At 44.3% G+C, this 12,396-nt stretch overlaps 1 long non-coding RNA gene across 1 annotated transcript; it reads right to left on the minus strand.

The window, feature by feature from the left end:
• Window positions 1-3,675: 3,675 nt before the first annotated feature.
• Window positions 3,676-12,153, minus strand: LOC122705809. The gene is made up of 3 exons (XR_006344175.1): window positions 11,942-12,153; window positions 11,651-11,652; window positions 3,676-3,732 (listed from the first exon to the last, which is right to left on the minus strand). It is a non-coding gene; the product is annotated as an uncharacterized LOC122705809 (long non-coding RNA).
• Window positions 12,154-12,396: the final 243 nt, after the last annotated feature.

Raw genomic sequence — 12,396 nt, forward strand, 5'->3', positions numbered from 1 at the left:
CCCCTTTCCATTGACAGAAGTCCCAGCCCTAAGCCCAGGGAACAGCTGTTACCACCTGGGCCCGGGGTACAGCCGTCACCACCTAAGCCCACGGAACAGCCGTCATCACCTAAGCCCACAGAACAGCCGTCATCACCTAAGCCCAGGGTACAGCCATCACCACCTAGGCCCAGGGAACAGCCATCATCACCTAGGCCCAGGGAACAGCCATCACCACCTGGGCCCAGGGAACAGCCATCACCACCTAGGCCCAGGGTACAGCCATCACCACCTAAGCCCACGGAACAGCCGTCACCACCTGGGCCTGGGGTACAGCCATCACCACCTGGGCCCGGGGGACAGCTATCACCATGGGGTACAACCGTCACTTGGGCCTGGGGTACAGCCATCACCAGCTGTGCCCAGACACAGCCATCACCAGCTGGGATGCCACATGATTCACAGGACACCAACTTCTCTTACCTCTTGACATGACGTAGCAGGCCAGATGGATTCTTCCAGTCCTCACCACTCATTCTGGCAAGGGAGGGGCTTCCTCAGTGACAGCCTTTGAATAAGCTCCTGCTTCCCCTTCCATTTGAAGAATGCATTTTTCTTCAGTCAGAGGGGGAAAGAACGTGTTCTGTCATGGGCTGTAATGGAACATATCTGACCCCCACCACGTGCCAGGATCCTACGTTGAAGTCCTAATGCCCAGTATCTCAGAATATACTTGCAGATAGAGCATCTAAATAAGTAATTAAGTTTAAATGAGGAGGGGACATACGTATACCTATGGCTGATTCAAATGGGAATATCTTTCCTTTTCTCCTTTGCTTTTCGCTTCTCTTCTTTTCACAGCTATTTGTAAGGCCTCCTCAGGCAACAATTTTGCCTTTTTGCATTTCTTCTCCATGGGGATGGTCTTGAATGCTGTCTCCTGTACAATGTCATGAACTTCTGTCCATAGTTCATCAGGCACTCTGTCTATCAGATCTAGTCCCTTAAGTCTATTTCTCACTTCCACTGTATAGTCATAAGGGATTTGATTTAGGTCAGACCTGAATGGTCTAGTTTTTCCCTACTTCCTTCAATTTAAGTCTGAATTTGGCAATAAGGAGTTCATGATCTGAGCCACAGTCAGCTCCCAGTCTTGTTTTTGCTGACTGTATGGAGCTTCTCCATCTTTGGCTGCAAAGAATATAATCAATCTGATTTCAGTGTTGACCATCTGGTGATGTCCATGTGAAGAGTCTTCTCTTGTGTTGTTGGAAGAGTGTGTTTGCTATGACCAGTGTGTTCTCTTGGCAAAACTCTATTAGCCTTTGCCCTTCTTCAATCCATATTCCAAGGCCAAATTTGCCTGTTACTCCAGGTGTTTCTTGACTTCCTACTTTTGCATTCCAGTCCCCTATAATGAAAAGGACATCTTTTTTGGGTGTTAGTTCTAAAAGGTCTTTTAGGTCTTCATAGAGTCGTTCAACTTCAGCTTCTTCAGCGTTACTGATTGGGGCTTAGGCTTGGATTACCGTGATATTGAATGGTTTCCCTTGGAAATGAACAGAGATCATTCTGTCATTTTTGAGATTGCATCCAAGTACTGCATTTCGGACTCTTTTGTTGACCATGATGGCTACTCCATTTCTTCTAAGGGGTTCCTGCCCACAGTAGTAGATATAATGGTCATCTGAGTTAAATTCACCCATTCCAGTCCATCTTAGTTTGCTGATTCCTAGAATGTCAACATTCATTCTTGCCATCTCCTGTTCGACCACTTCCAATTTGCCTTGATTCATGGACCTAACATTCCAGGTTCCTATGCAATATTGCTCTTTACAGCATCGGACTTTGCTTCTATCACCAGTCCCATCCATAACTGGGTATTGTTTTTGTTTTGGCTCCATCCCTTCATTCTTTCTGGAGTTATTTCTCCACTGATCTCCAGTAGCATATTGGGCACCTACCGGCCTGGGAGGTTCCTCTTTCAGTATCCTACCATTTTGCCTTTTCATACTGTTCATGGGGTTCTCAAGGCAAGAATACTGGAGTGGTTTGCCATTCCCTTCTCCAGTGGACCACATTTTGTCAGACCTCTCCACCTGGACCCATCGTCTTGGGTGGCCCCACAAGGCATGGCATAGTTTCATTGAGTTAGACAAGACTGTGGTCCGTGTGATCAGATTGACTAGATTTCTGTGATTATCGTTTTGGTGTGTCTTCCCTCTGATGCCCTCTTGCAACACCTACCGTCTTACTTGGGTTTCTCTTACCTTGGACGTGGGAGATTTCTTTACGGCTGCTCCAGCAAAGCACAGCCACTGCGCCTTACCTTGGACGAGGGGTATCTCCTCATGGCCGCCCCTCCTGACCTTGAACATGGAGTAGCTCCTCTCAGAGATATTCCCATTTGAATGCAGAGTCCCAAAGAATAGCAAGGAGAGATAAGAAAGCCTTCCTCAGCGATCAATGCAAAGAAATAGAGGAAAACAACAGAATTGAAAAGACTAGAGATCTCTTCAAGAAAATTAGAGATACCAAGGAAACATTTCATGCAAAGATGGGTTTGATAAAGGACAGAAATTGTATAGACCTAACAGAAGCAGAAGATGTTAAAACACAGAAGAACTATATAAAAAAGATCTTCATGACCCTAATAACCACGATGGTGTGATCACTCACCTAGAGCCAGCAATCCTGGAATCTGAAGTCAGGTGGTCTTTAGAAAGCATCACTACTAACAAAGCTAGTGGAGGTGATGGAATTCCAGTTGAGCTATTTCAAATCCCGAAAGATGATGCTGTGAAAGTGCTGCACCTGATATGCCAGCACATTTGGAAAACTCAGCAATGGCCACAGGACTGGAAAAGGTTAGTTTTCATTCTAATTCCAAAGAAAGGCAATGCCACAGAATGCTCAAACTACTGCACAATTGCACTCATCTCACACGCTAGTTAAGTAATGCTCAAAATTCTCCAAGTCAGGCTTCAGCAATATGTGAACCGTGAACTTCCAGATGTTCAAGCTGGATTTAGAAAGGCAGAGGAACCAGAGATCAAATTGCCAACATCTGCTGGATCATCGAAAAAGCAAGACAGTTCCAGAGAAACATCTGTTTCTGCTTTACTGACTATGCCAAAGCCTTCAACTGTGAGGATCACAATAGACTGTGGAAAATTCTGAAAGAGATGGTAATACCAGGCCACCTGACCTGTCTCTTGAGAAACCTGTATGCAGGTCAGAAAGCAACAGTTAGAACTGGACATGGGCCAACAGACTTGTTCCAAATAGGAAAAGCAGTACGTCAAGGCTGTATATTGTCACCCTGCTTATTTAACTTATATGCAGAGTACAGCATGAGAAACCCTGGGCTGGAAAAAGCACAAGCTGGAATCAAGATTGCTGGGAGAAATATCAATAACCTCAGATATGCAGATGACACCACCCTTATGGCATAAAGTGAAGATGAACTAAAAAGCCTCTTGATGAAAGTGAAAGAGGAGAGTGAAAAAGTTGGCTTAAAGCTCAACATTCAGAAAACTAAGATCATGGCATCTTGTCCCATCACCTCATGGGAAATAGATGGGGAGACAGTGGAAACAGTGTCAGACTTTTATTTTGGGGGGCTCCAAAATCACTGCAGACAGTGATTGCAGCCATGAAATTAAAAGACGCTTGCTCCTTGGAAGGAAAGTTATGACCAACCTAGATAGCATATTAAAAAGCAGAGACATTACTTTGCCAACAAAGGTCCATCTAGTCAAGGCTATAGTTTTTCCAGTGGTCATATTGGATGTGAGAGTTGGACTGTAAAGAAAGCTGAGCGCCGAAAAATTGATGCTTTTGAACTATGGTGTTGGAGAAGACTCTTCAGAGTCCCTTGGACTGCAGGGAGATCCAACCAGTCCATCCTGAAGGAGATCAGTCCTGGGTGTTCTTTGGAAGGACTAATGCTGAAGCTGCAACACCAATACTTTGGCCACCTCATGCGAAGAGTTGACTCATTGGAAAAGACCCTAATGCTGGGAGGGATTGGGGGCAGGAGGAGAAGGGGACGACAGAGGATGAGATGGCTGGATGGCATCACTAACTCAATGGACACGGGTTTGAGCAATCTCCGGGAGTTGGTGATGGACAGGGCGGCCTGGCGTGCTGTGATTCATGGGGTCGCAAAGAGTCGGACATGACTAAGCGACTGAAGTGAACTGAACTGAACTGAACTGATGGCTGATTCATACTGTTGTTTGGCAGAAACCAACACAATACTGTAAAGCAATTATCCTTCAGTTAAAATTAAATATTTTTTTTTAAGTTTAAATGAGGCTCCCAGGATGAGGCCTGATCCAATATGACTGCTGCTGCTGCGTCTCTTCAGTCGTGTCCAACTCTGCGTGACCCCATAGACGGCAGCCCACCAGGCTCCCCTGTCCCTGGGATTCTCCACGCAGGAACACTGGAGTGGGCTGCCATTTCCTTATCCTCCAATACGACTGGAGTCCTTGTAAGAACAGGAAGATGTGGGCACAGGCACAGATGGAGGGACAGCCTTGCACAGATGCTGGGGGAAGACGGCCGTCCACAAGTCAGAGAGAGAGGCGGGGTCAGGTCCTTCCTTCACAGCTCTCAGCAGGAACCAACTCTGTGGACACTGCAGACTCCCAGTCTCCAGAACCAGGAGAAAATAAATTGCTCCTACTAACCATCCAGTCTGTGGGACTTGGTCAGGGCAGCCCTAGCAAATGAATACATCCTCCTGCACTCACCCCGTCACCAGCAAATGAGCTTCTCCTGCCCTTAGCAAAGGAAGGGGAACGCATTCAACAGCCGGCTGCTCTAGAGGGGGCAGTGAGGCATCAGGGGACACACCGCAAAGGGGAAGGAGATCAGGCCGGCGTTTGTTGGTTTGTTTTTCTTAAACTCCCTTATTCATTGGCTAACATAAACAGGAATAGCCAATTCAAGACGCACCCATACAGATCATTACCCGTTGCTCTCATGACCAGGATCAAGACCCATAATCAGCCATTGCACTCTACACACTAAGCCCAGATCATTGCCTCAGAATCTTTTTTAACACAGTGCTCTAGGAAATCACTACAAATAAGATAAAATTGCGACTTGAGATGAAACTTACTTGCCCTATGAGGCAGAAGCTGCTTATTGCCTACCCAATATATATCTTCTTCCTTACTGAGACAACCTTGTTTTTATTCAATAAAAGCAATATTTTTTCACCTTCTCTTCTCTCTAATACTGGTCAGTGAGACATAATGGGAGACACTGGTTGGAGGATGCCTCATAAGAAGGACAATTATCTGGAGTATGCTATTTTGCTATCCTTCCTGCTTTCTGGAATGAAACTGTGATGGCTGGAACTTTAGCAGCCATTATAATTTATGAGTTGACAATGAGGATAGATACTAACACTAAGAATAAAGGAAAAGAGATAAAAGGAATCTTTTCTTGTGATGATTCTACCAGCGTTTGATTGCCTACATCCAGACTCTTATGTGTTTAAACTATTATTTTGATTTTCTCAATGCATGCTGCCAGTCTTAAAATTTGACCTGAAACAGTGGTATTTTAGAGGCATTGTAGAACTGTTTACTCAGCACCAATTATCAACTTCTCAGGTGTGTCCTTCTATTACATTCTATTTTAGAGGCTGGAAAGCAAAAAATATAAAGATCTGTGTTCCTTCCTTGTAGCTAGGGAAGTCATATGAAATGTCAGCCAGTTCTGACCATGAAAATCTAAGAAGTCTGCTGGTGATTTTTGGAAAAGGCTCTTCCTTTTTTCTCCCTCCTCCTTCTGTCTAGAATGCAAATATGTAGCTGAGGGGCTCAGGAGCCAACTTCAACCATGAAGCAATAAGCATGAGGACAAAAGATGCCAACAAGTTAGAGATGGTAGGATGGAAATATAGGAAGGACCTGGGTCCCGTATAGCGTGGGCAATTACACAAGCCCTGGACTGCTTGTCTCTGAACCTCTTGTCATGTGGAAACAAAGGAGCCTTATTTGTTTGAGCCACTTTGGATGGGATTGTTCTTATTTGTGGCTGAGTGTGTTCCTGACACCATGTCTACACTAGCTCTTCAGTTCTCAGTTGAGACATCACCTCCACTGGAATCACCCCAAACCTTAGGTTGGGTTTACTTCCTAGGGCAGCCAGAGCAAATTATCACAAACCGAGTGGATTAAACCTACATAAATTTATTCTCTCACGGTTCAAGAAGCCAGAAAATCAGGGTGTCAATGGGGCTGATTGATTCTCATTGACTCTCCTAGAGGCTCTGAAGGAGACACAATCCCCCAGGCCTCTCTTCCAGCTTCTGGCTGCTCTGGCAATCCTGATGTTCCTGGGTTAGAGCTGTATCACGCCAATTTCTGCTTCTGTCTTCACACGCCCTTCTTTCCTATGCATGTCTGTGTCCCTTCTCCTCTTCCTGTAAGGATACCAGCCATTGAATTTAGGGCTTACCCTAATCTAGTTTGACCTCATCTTAACTTCATCACATATGCAGAGATCCTATTTTCAAATAAGGTCACAGTACTGGCGGTTAGGACATATCTCTCAAGGGGACACAATTCAGCCTACTACTGTGATGATAGTAATTGCTCCCTTGGAGACCTATGGTATTATAATACCACATACCACACTCAACTCATTATATTGCAAACAGTCTTAAACTGGGGCTTCAGAAAAGGTTCTAGGTCCAGTGACCTCACCAATCATTTTGATGCCCTAGCCCCATTTTAAAACTCTCAAGACTCCATGTCTTTAATAGTAACAAGGGAATAAAAATACCTGCTCTGTCTATGGGCTTGATGTGAAAAGTCACTGAAATAATGACACAACTTTGAAAAACATAAAGATTTTTCAAGAAATGAGACCTTCTGGACTTCCTCTCCTTCTCCAATAGCATCATCATTATTTATCTCTGGTTTTCAAAATCTAAAGACAAAAAGGAGACTAGGAATGAACTTGGGTAGCTGGAATTGATAAGTAAAAATAAGCAAAGGCTTAACTTGTTTTCCACTTGCAGAGGGTGTCTCCAAAGGCAGCTTGGAGAGTGGGTCAGAGGAAAGCAGCAGAGGAAACAGGCTGGAGCTCTGGCTGGACCAGGGCTGAGTCTGACGGACGTGCCCCTGGGACGGAAGGCTGACGGGCCAGCAGGCCCTTCACAAGCGTCCCAGACAATCTACATCCTTCAAATTCTCTCTCACACTGACCTGGACCTCACAGCCTCTTTTTTAATATTTATTTATTTCTTTATTTGGCTGCAGTTGGTTTTAGTTGTGGCATATGGGATCTAGTTCCCTGACCAGAGATGAAACCCAGGGCACCTTCATTGAGAACTTGGAGTCTTAGCCAGTGGACCACCAGGGAAGTCCCCTTGCTATCATTCTTTAGGGGCTCTAAAAACATTAACTTTTTAAAACATAAGAAAAATATAGTAATTTAATAAAAGCACATGTTATGCTTATTTAGATTTAATGCACATTAATACTTCAGACATTAATACTTCACCATATTTAGCCCCCTAAATATGATTACAGCTATGATACAAATCATAAAGAAACATTTGAAGACCCTTATGTACAATTCTATTTTCCTTCCTCATTTCCATTGTTTTGAAGTTGGTCTGTATCCTCCTGGGCATATTTTATGTTTATCTACATTGGGCTACTGTTCCAGTGGATGCAAAAGAGTTGGACAAGACTTAGCAACTAAACAACAACAAAAACAATATACGTAGGTAGCTATATTTTTTAAAGTTCAATATAATTTCCTATGTTTAAAATTTTTCATAAAAGCAATAATTCCATTGTATATATTAAATTATTATTTATTTATTTTTAGCTGCACTGGGACTTTGTTGCTATGTGTGGACTTTCTCTAGCTGTGGCAAGCAGAGGCCACTCTCTAGCTGCAGTGTGAGGGCTATCTCTTCTCAATGAGAAGTAGCTTCTCTTACCGCAGAGCACAGGCTCTAGCATGCACAGGCTTCAGTAGCTGCCGCACACAGGTTCAGGGGCTGCAGCTCACAGGCTTGGCTGTCCTGCGGCATGTGAAATCTTCCCAGACCAGGGATAGAACCCACGTCTCTTGCATTGGCAGGTGGATTCTTAACCACTGGATCACCAGGGAAGTCCTCCATACATATTTTTTTGCACTTGCTTTTTTCATTCACTATGATTTTGAGATTTATCTATGTTGCTAAATATAAATCTAGTTGATTCATTTTAACTGCTAATATGATTACATTATATGAATAAACCACAATTTATTTTGCTACTTCCCTGCTGAGGAGCAATTAGACTCTATCTAATTTTTTACATCACGCTGTTTCGATGAACAACCTTCTATTCCCCTTCATGCCTACATGAGTTTCTCTAGATCTACCAGTAACTCAAATAGCAGGGTTATACTGTATATACATCTTCAGGTTCACAGACATTCTACACTTCAATGTCATTTGAATTAACCATTTTCTTCAGTACGGGTTGCACTTTTGTGTCTTTTTTAAGGCATCTTTTTCTACACTTAATGTTCTGGAAACAGTCACATCTTTTTTTCCACCTGTTTACAAATAGAGCTTTTATCCACTTGGAATTTATTTTTGTGCATGTTGTGAAGTAGGGATCTAATTTTGTACCTCTCCATTCAAAAGGCTGGTTATCTAGAGGACCCATCCTTTGAAGGGTCCATTTCTTCTTTCACTCATACTCTACCCTGTGGCTATAACCATTCTTCTACGTGTGATTCTGTGTGTGGGTAGGGCTGAGCATCAGCTCTTTGCTCTGCCCGCTCTGTCTATTTTGGCATGAATACTACATTTTCAGGTTAAGATAGCTTCATAATAAGTCTTAATAGTTATAGAGCAAGTACTTTCTAAATGCTTCAAAACTCTCTTGACTCTTCTAAGTGCCTTTTTACGGAAAAAAAAACCTTAGCTAGGTGATTGAAGGCTGACAACTTAAAGGAATAACATGTTTGATGGAACAGGCTTACCTAAAAACTCTTCAGCACCTTTTGTCACTGAGCAGAAAGCACATGTGGATAGAATCTCATCATCACACACCTTCAGACAAGGAGAGGAGTCAGGGTGTCTGACTGGTGTGGCCCAGGCTGGCAAAGAGCCGAGGGGGGCCCTCCCGGATCAGGAGAGGAGGGGAATGGCACACAGAGGCAGCGGCCCCATCTAGCATCTCCATGGCTTGCTGCAAGGAGCCCCCATCTACAGAGTCTCTAAGCCCCAGTTTTCTAATATGTAAGATGGATATAACAGTACCACTCAATTAAGTTGTTTTCTAGAAGATAGAGATAATGCATCTAACGCCCCACCTGGTATACATGAAAGGAGATGTTTAGTGAATAGTAGTTTCACTTTTTGGAGAAGGCAATGGCAACCCACTCCAGTGCTCTTGCCTGGAAAATCCCATGGGCAGAGGAGCCTGGTGGGCTGCGGTCCATGGGGTCTCGAAGAGTCGGACACGACAGAGCGACTTCACTTTCTCTTTTCACTTTCATGCATTGGAGAAGGAAATGGCAGCCCACTCCAGTATGCTTGCCTGGAGAATCCCAGAGACGGGGGAGCCTGGTGGGTTGCCGTCTAAGGGGTCGCACAGAGTCGGACACGACTGAATTGACTTAGCAGCAGCAGCAGTTTCACTTTGTATCATTATTAACTAGCATCAGTTTTCTAGCACCCAATCAGCAATACTGACAACCCTCAACTTCCCAGAATATGTTTTCAAGCATCAGTTCAGGGTGCATTTTACCACTGTGGCAGACATTTCCAAAAGAAAGTCACCTAGTCATATCTGATTCTTTGCAACTCCATGGACTGTAGTCCTCCAGGCTCCTCTGTCCATGGAATTTCCCAGGAAAGAATACTGGAGTGGGCATCCATTTCCCTCTCCAAGGGATCTTCCCAACCCAGGGATAGAACCTGAGTCTCCTGCATTGCAGGCAGACTCTTTACCATCTGAGCCACTGAGGAAGCCACCCTGTCCTAATTGTGCAATGATTCTTCTCCCACCAAGAGGTGAAGTCAGTTTCCCTTTACCTTGAATCTGAGCTGGTGATGTCACTTGCATTGACCAACAGAATATGGTGGAAGTGACACTGGGCCAGTGCTGGGCCTTTCCCTTAAGACTTTAAAAGGTCTGGCACTCTGCTTTCATGCTCTTGGAGGCCAGTAGCCACGTTGTAAGGCAGTCCAGACTGTCTTCCTGGAGGATGAGCCTGTGTGGAGAGATAGACCGCAGGGAGAATGGAGGTACCCCGACTGACTGCCAGCATGCCCTGACCCCAGATATGAGAGACAGGGACCTTCGTGGACCTTTGAGCAGCCCATCTGCCAGCTGAATGCATTTCCTGAGTGACCCCATGTGGGGCTGAAGAACTGCCCAGTCAGCCCACAGAACTGAGGAAAATAAGAAACTTCGGTTGTTTAAAGTTAAAGTAAGTTTCAGGGTGCTTTGTTACCCAGCAATTTTTTGTTACTGTTCAGTCGCTCAGTTGTGTCCAACTTTTTGCAGTCCCATGACTGCAGCACGCCAGTGTTCCCTGCCCTTTACCATCTCCCAGAGTTTGCTCAAATTCATGTCTGTTGAGTCAGTAATGCAGCAATAGATGACAAATAACTGTAGACACAACAGCTTAAATGTGATGATTATATTCCCCCAAAACTAGTAGGAAAGGCTGCTTAATCCATAAACGTGATACATTTGCCCTGAGAAATAATAGAAAATTGGACAGATGACTCCAGAATACCTAAAAAAATCCAAGAGGGCCCTGGGTATTGACATGCAAATGAAGATAAGAACTCCCCATCAGAATCAGACGCACTGGAAAAGGACTTACCATCTACCTGAATTCCTATTCTTTCCCCAGGGGCAATCTGTTTTTCAAAAAGGAAAGAGGAAAGAATCATTTAAAAAAAAAAAAAACAAACCTTCAGTTCCAATCACTCTTCAAACTTAGGCAGAACGACTTTCACAGCCTCAGTCAAGTTTGTGAAAAAGTAATTTTCTACCTAATTTACTTTCACAGGATGCGGAGCTTTTCGGAGGCCGGAGGAAAAATCCCTTTCCGACAAGGGTGAGAATGGAACTAGCTTTCATCCAAGCTTCCCCTCCTTCTGGCTACTTTGCGCGTGTCAGGGGTACCAAGGACAGGCCCCACTGAACCCAGTAGGCGCCCTGCTCCTAAGCCACCTGGAGAAACTCTCTATGGCAAGACTGGGAATTTACTTTTGATTCCCTGCCATCGTTGGTCTGTTAGCCCCACGGTCACAATAGATTGGAACCAGAAATCCTGGTTTCTTGGGGGCTGTTACATAGCTAAGAATATGAAGAAACTTGATGTGGTTTCTTGTTTACACAGGGGTCAAATAGCAGTGGAAGAAGCTGGAAACCACTTTTGATTTCAGCTTTACTAACTAATTCACAACAGTACGGGCAGATAAAAACCTTCCCAGGAAAGGAACGCAGGCAGGTAAATTACTGTGGCTTTCCAAGTGATCTGTCATTTTTTACTTATCTCCCCTTCTGTCTTTTTTCTTTTTAAAAGCTGCTCCTTTGCCTCATTATTTCCAGATATAAACAAAAGACTTTTTGTTAGGAAATGACCCTGAGTGAATGACACCATCTCCCAGCATGACATCTCTGAGTTTGGTGTCCTCTCCCCATACTTGCACACCCCCAACCTTTTCCTTTGTGTCCCAAATCCAACTGCAGGCTGTCATGAAGCATTAGTGATTTTTAATTACGGAGTCTAATTACCGTGATAGAAATGATCACGCAGAGAATAAGTCGGGCATGCATCAACACTCTCCAACCATTCCACTGGACTTCTTTCTGTGCCTTCCTGGACTCCCTTATTTTCCATCAAGAAGATGGCTGAATCCCCTTGCAACTTCTGGAATTAAGATGCATAAACTATGGGTCCATACAGTCAAAGCTATGGTTTTTCCTGTAGTCATGTATGAATGTGAGAGGTGGATCATAAAGAAGGCTGAGTGCCATAGAATTCATGCTTTCGAATCGTGGTGTTGGAGAAGACTCTTGAGAGTCCCTTGGACTGCAAGGAGATCAAACCAATCAGTCCTAAAGGAAATCAATCCTAAATATTCATTGGAAGGACTGATGCTGAAGCTGAAGCTCCAATACTCTGGCCACCTGATGTGAAGACCCAACTCATTGGAAAAGACCCTGATGCTGGGAAAGATTGAAAGCAGGAAGAGAAAGGGGTGATAGAGGATGAGATGGTTGGATGGTGTTACGAACTCAATGGACATAAGCGTGAGCAAACTCTGGGAGATGGTGAAGGACAGGGAAGACTGGTGTGCTGCCGTCCATGGAGTCGCAAAGAGTTGGACATGATTGAGCGACCGAACAACAACAAACT

Source organism: Cervus elaphus, chromosome 2 (assembly GCF_910594005.1).
Source record: "Cervus elaphus chromosome 2, mCerEla1.1, whole genome shotgun sequence".
Taxonomy (NCBI): domain Eukaryota; kingdom Metazoa; phylum Chordata; class Mammalia; order Artiodactyla; family Cervidae; genus Cervus; species Cervus elaphus.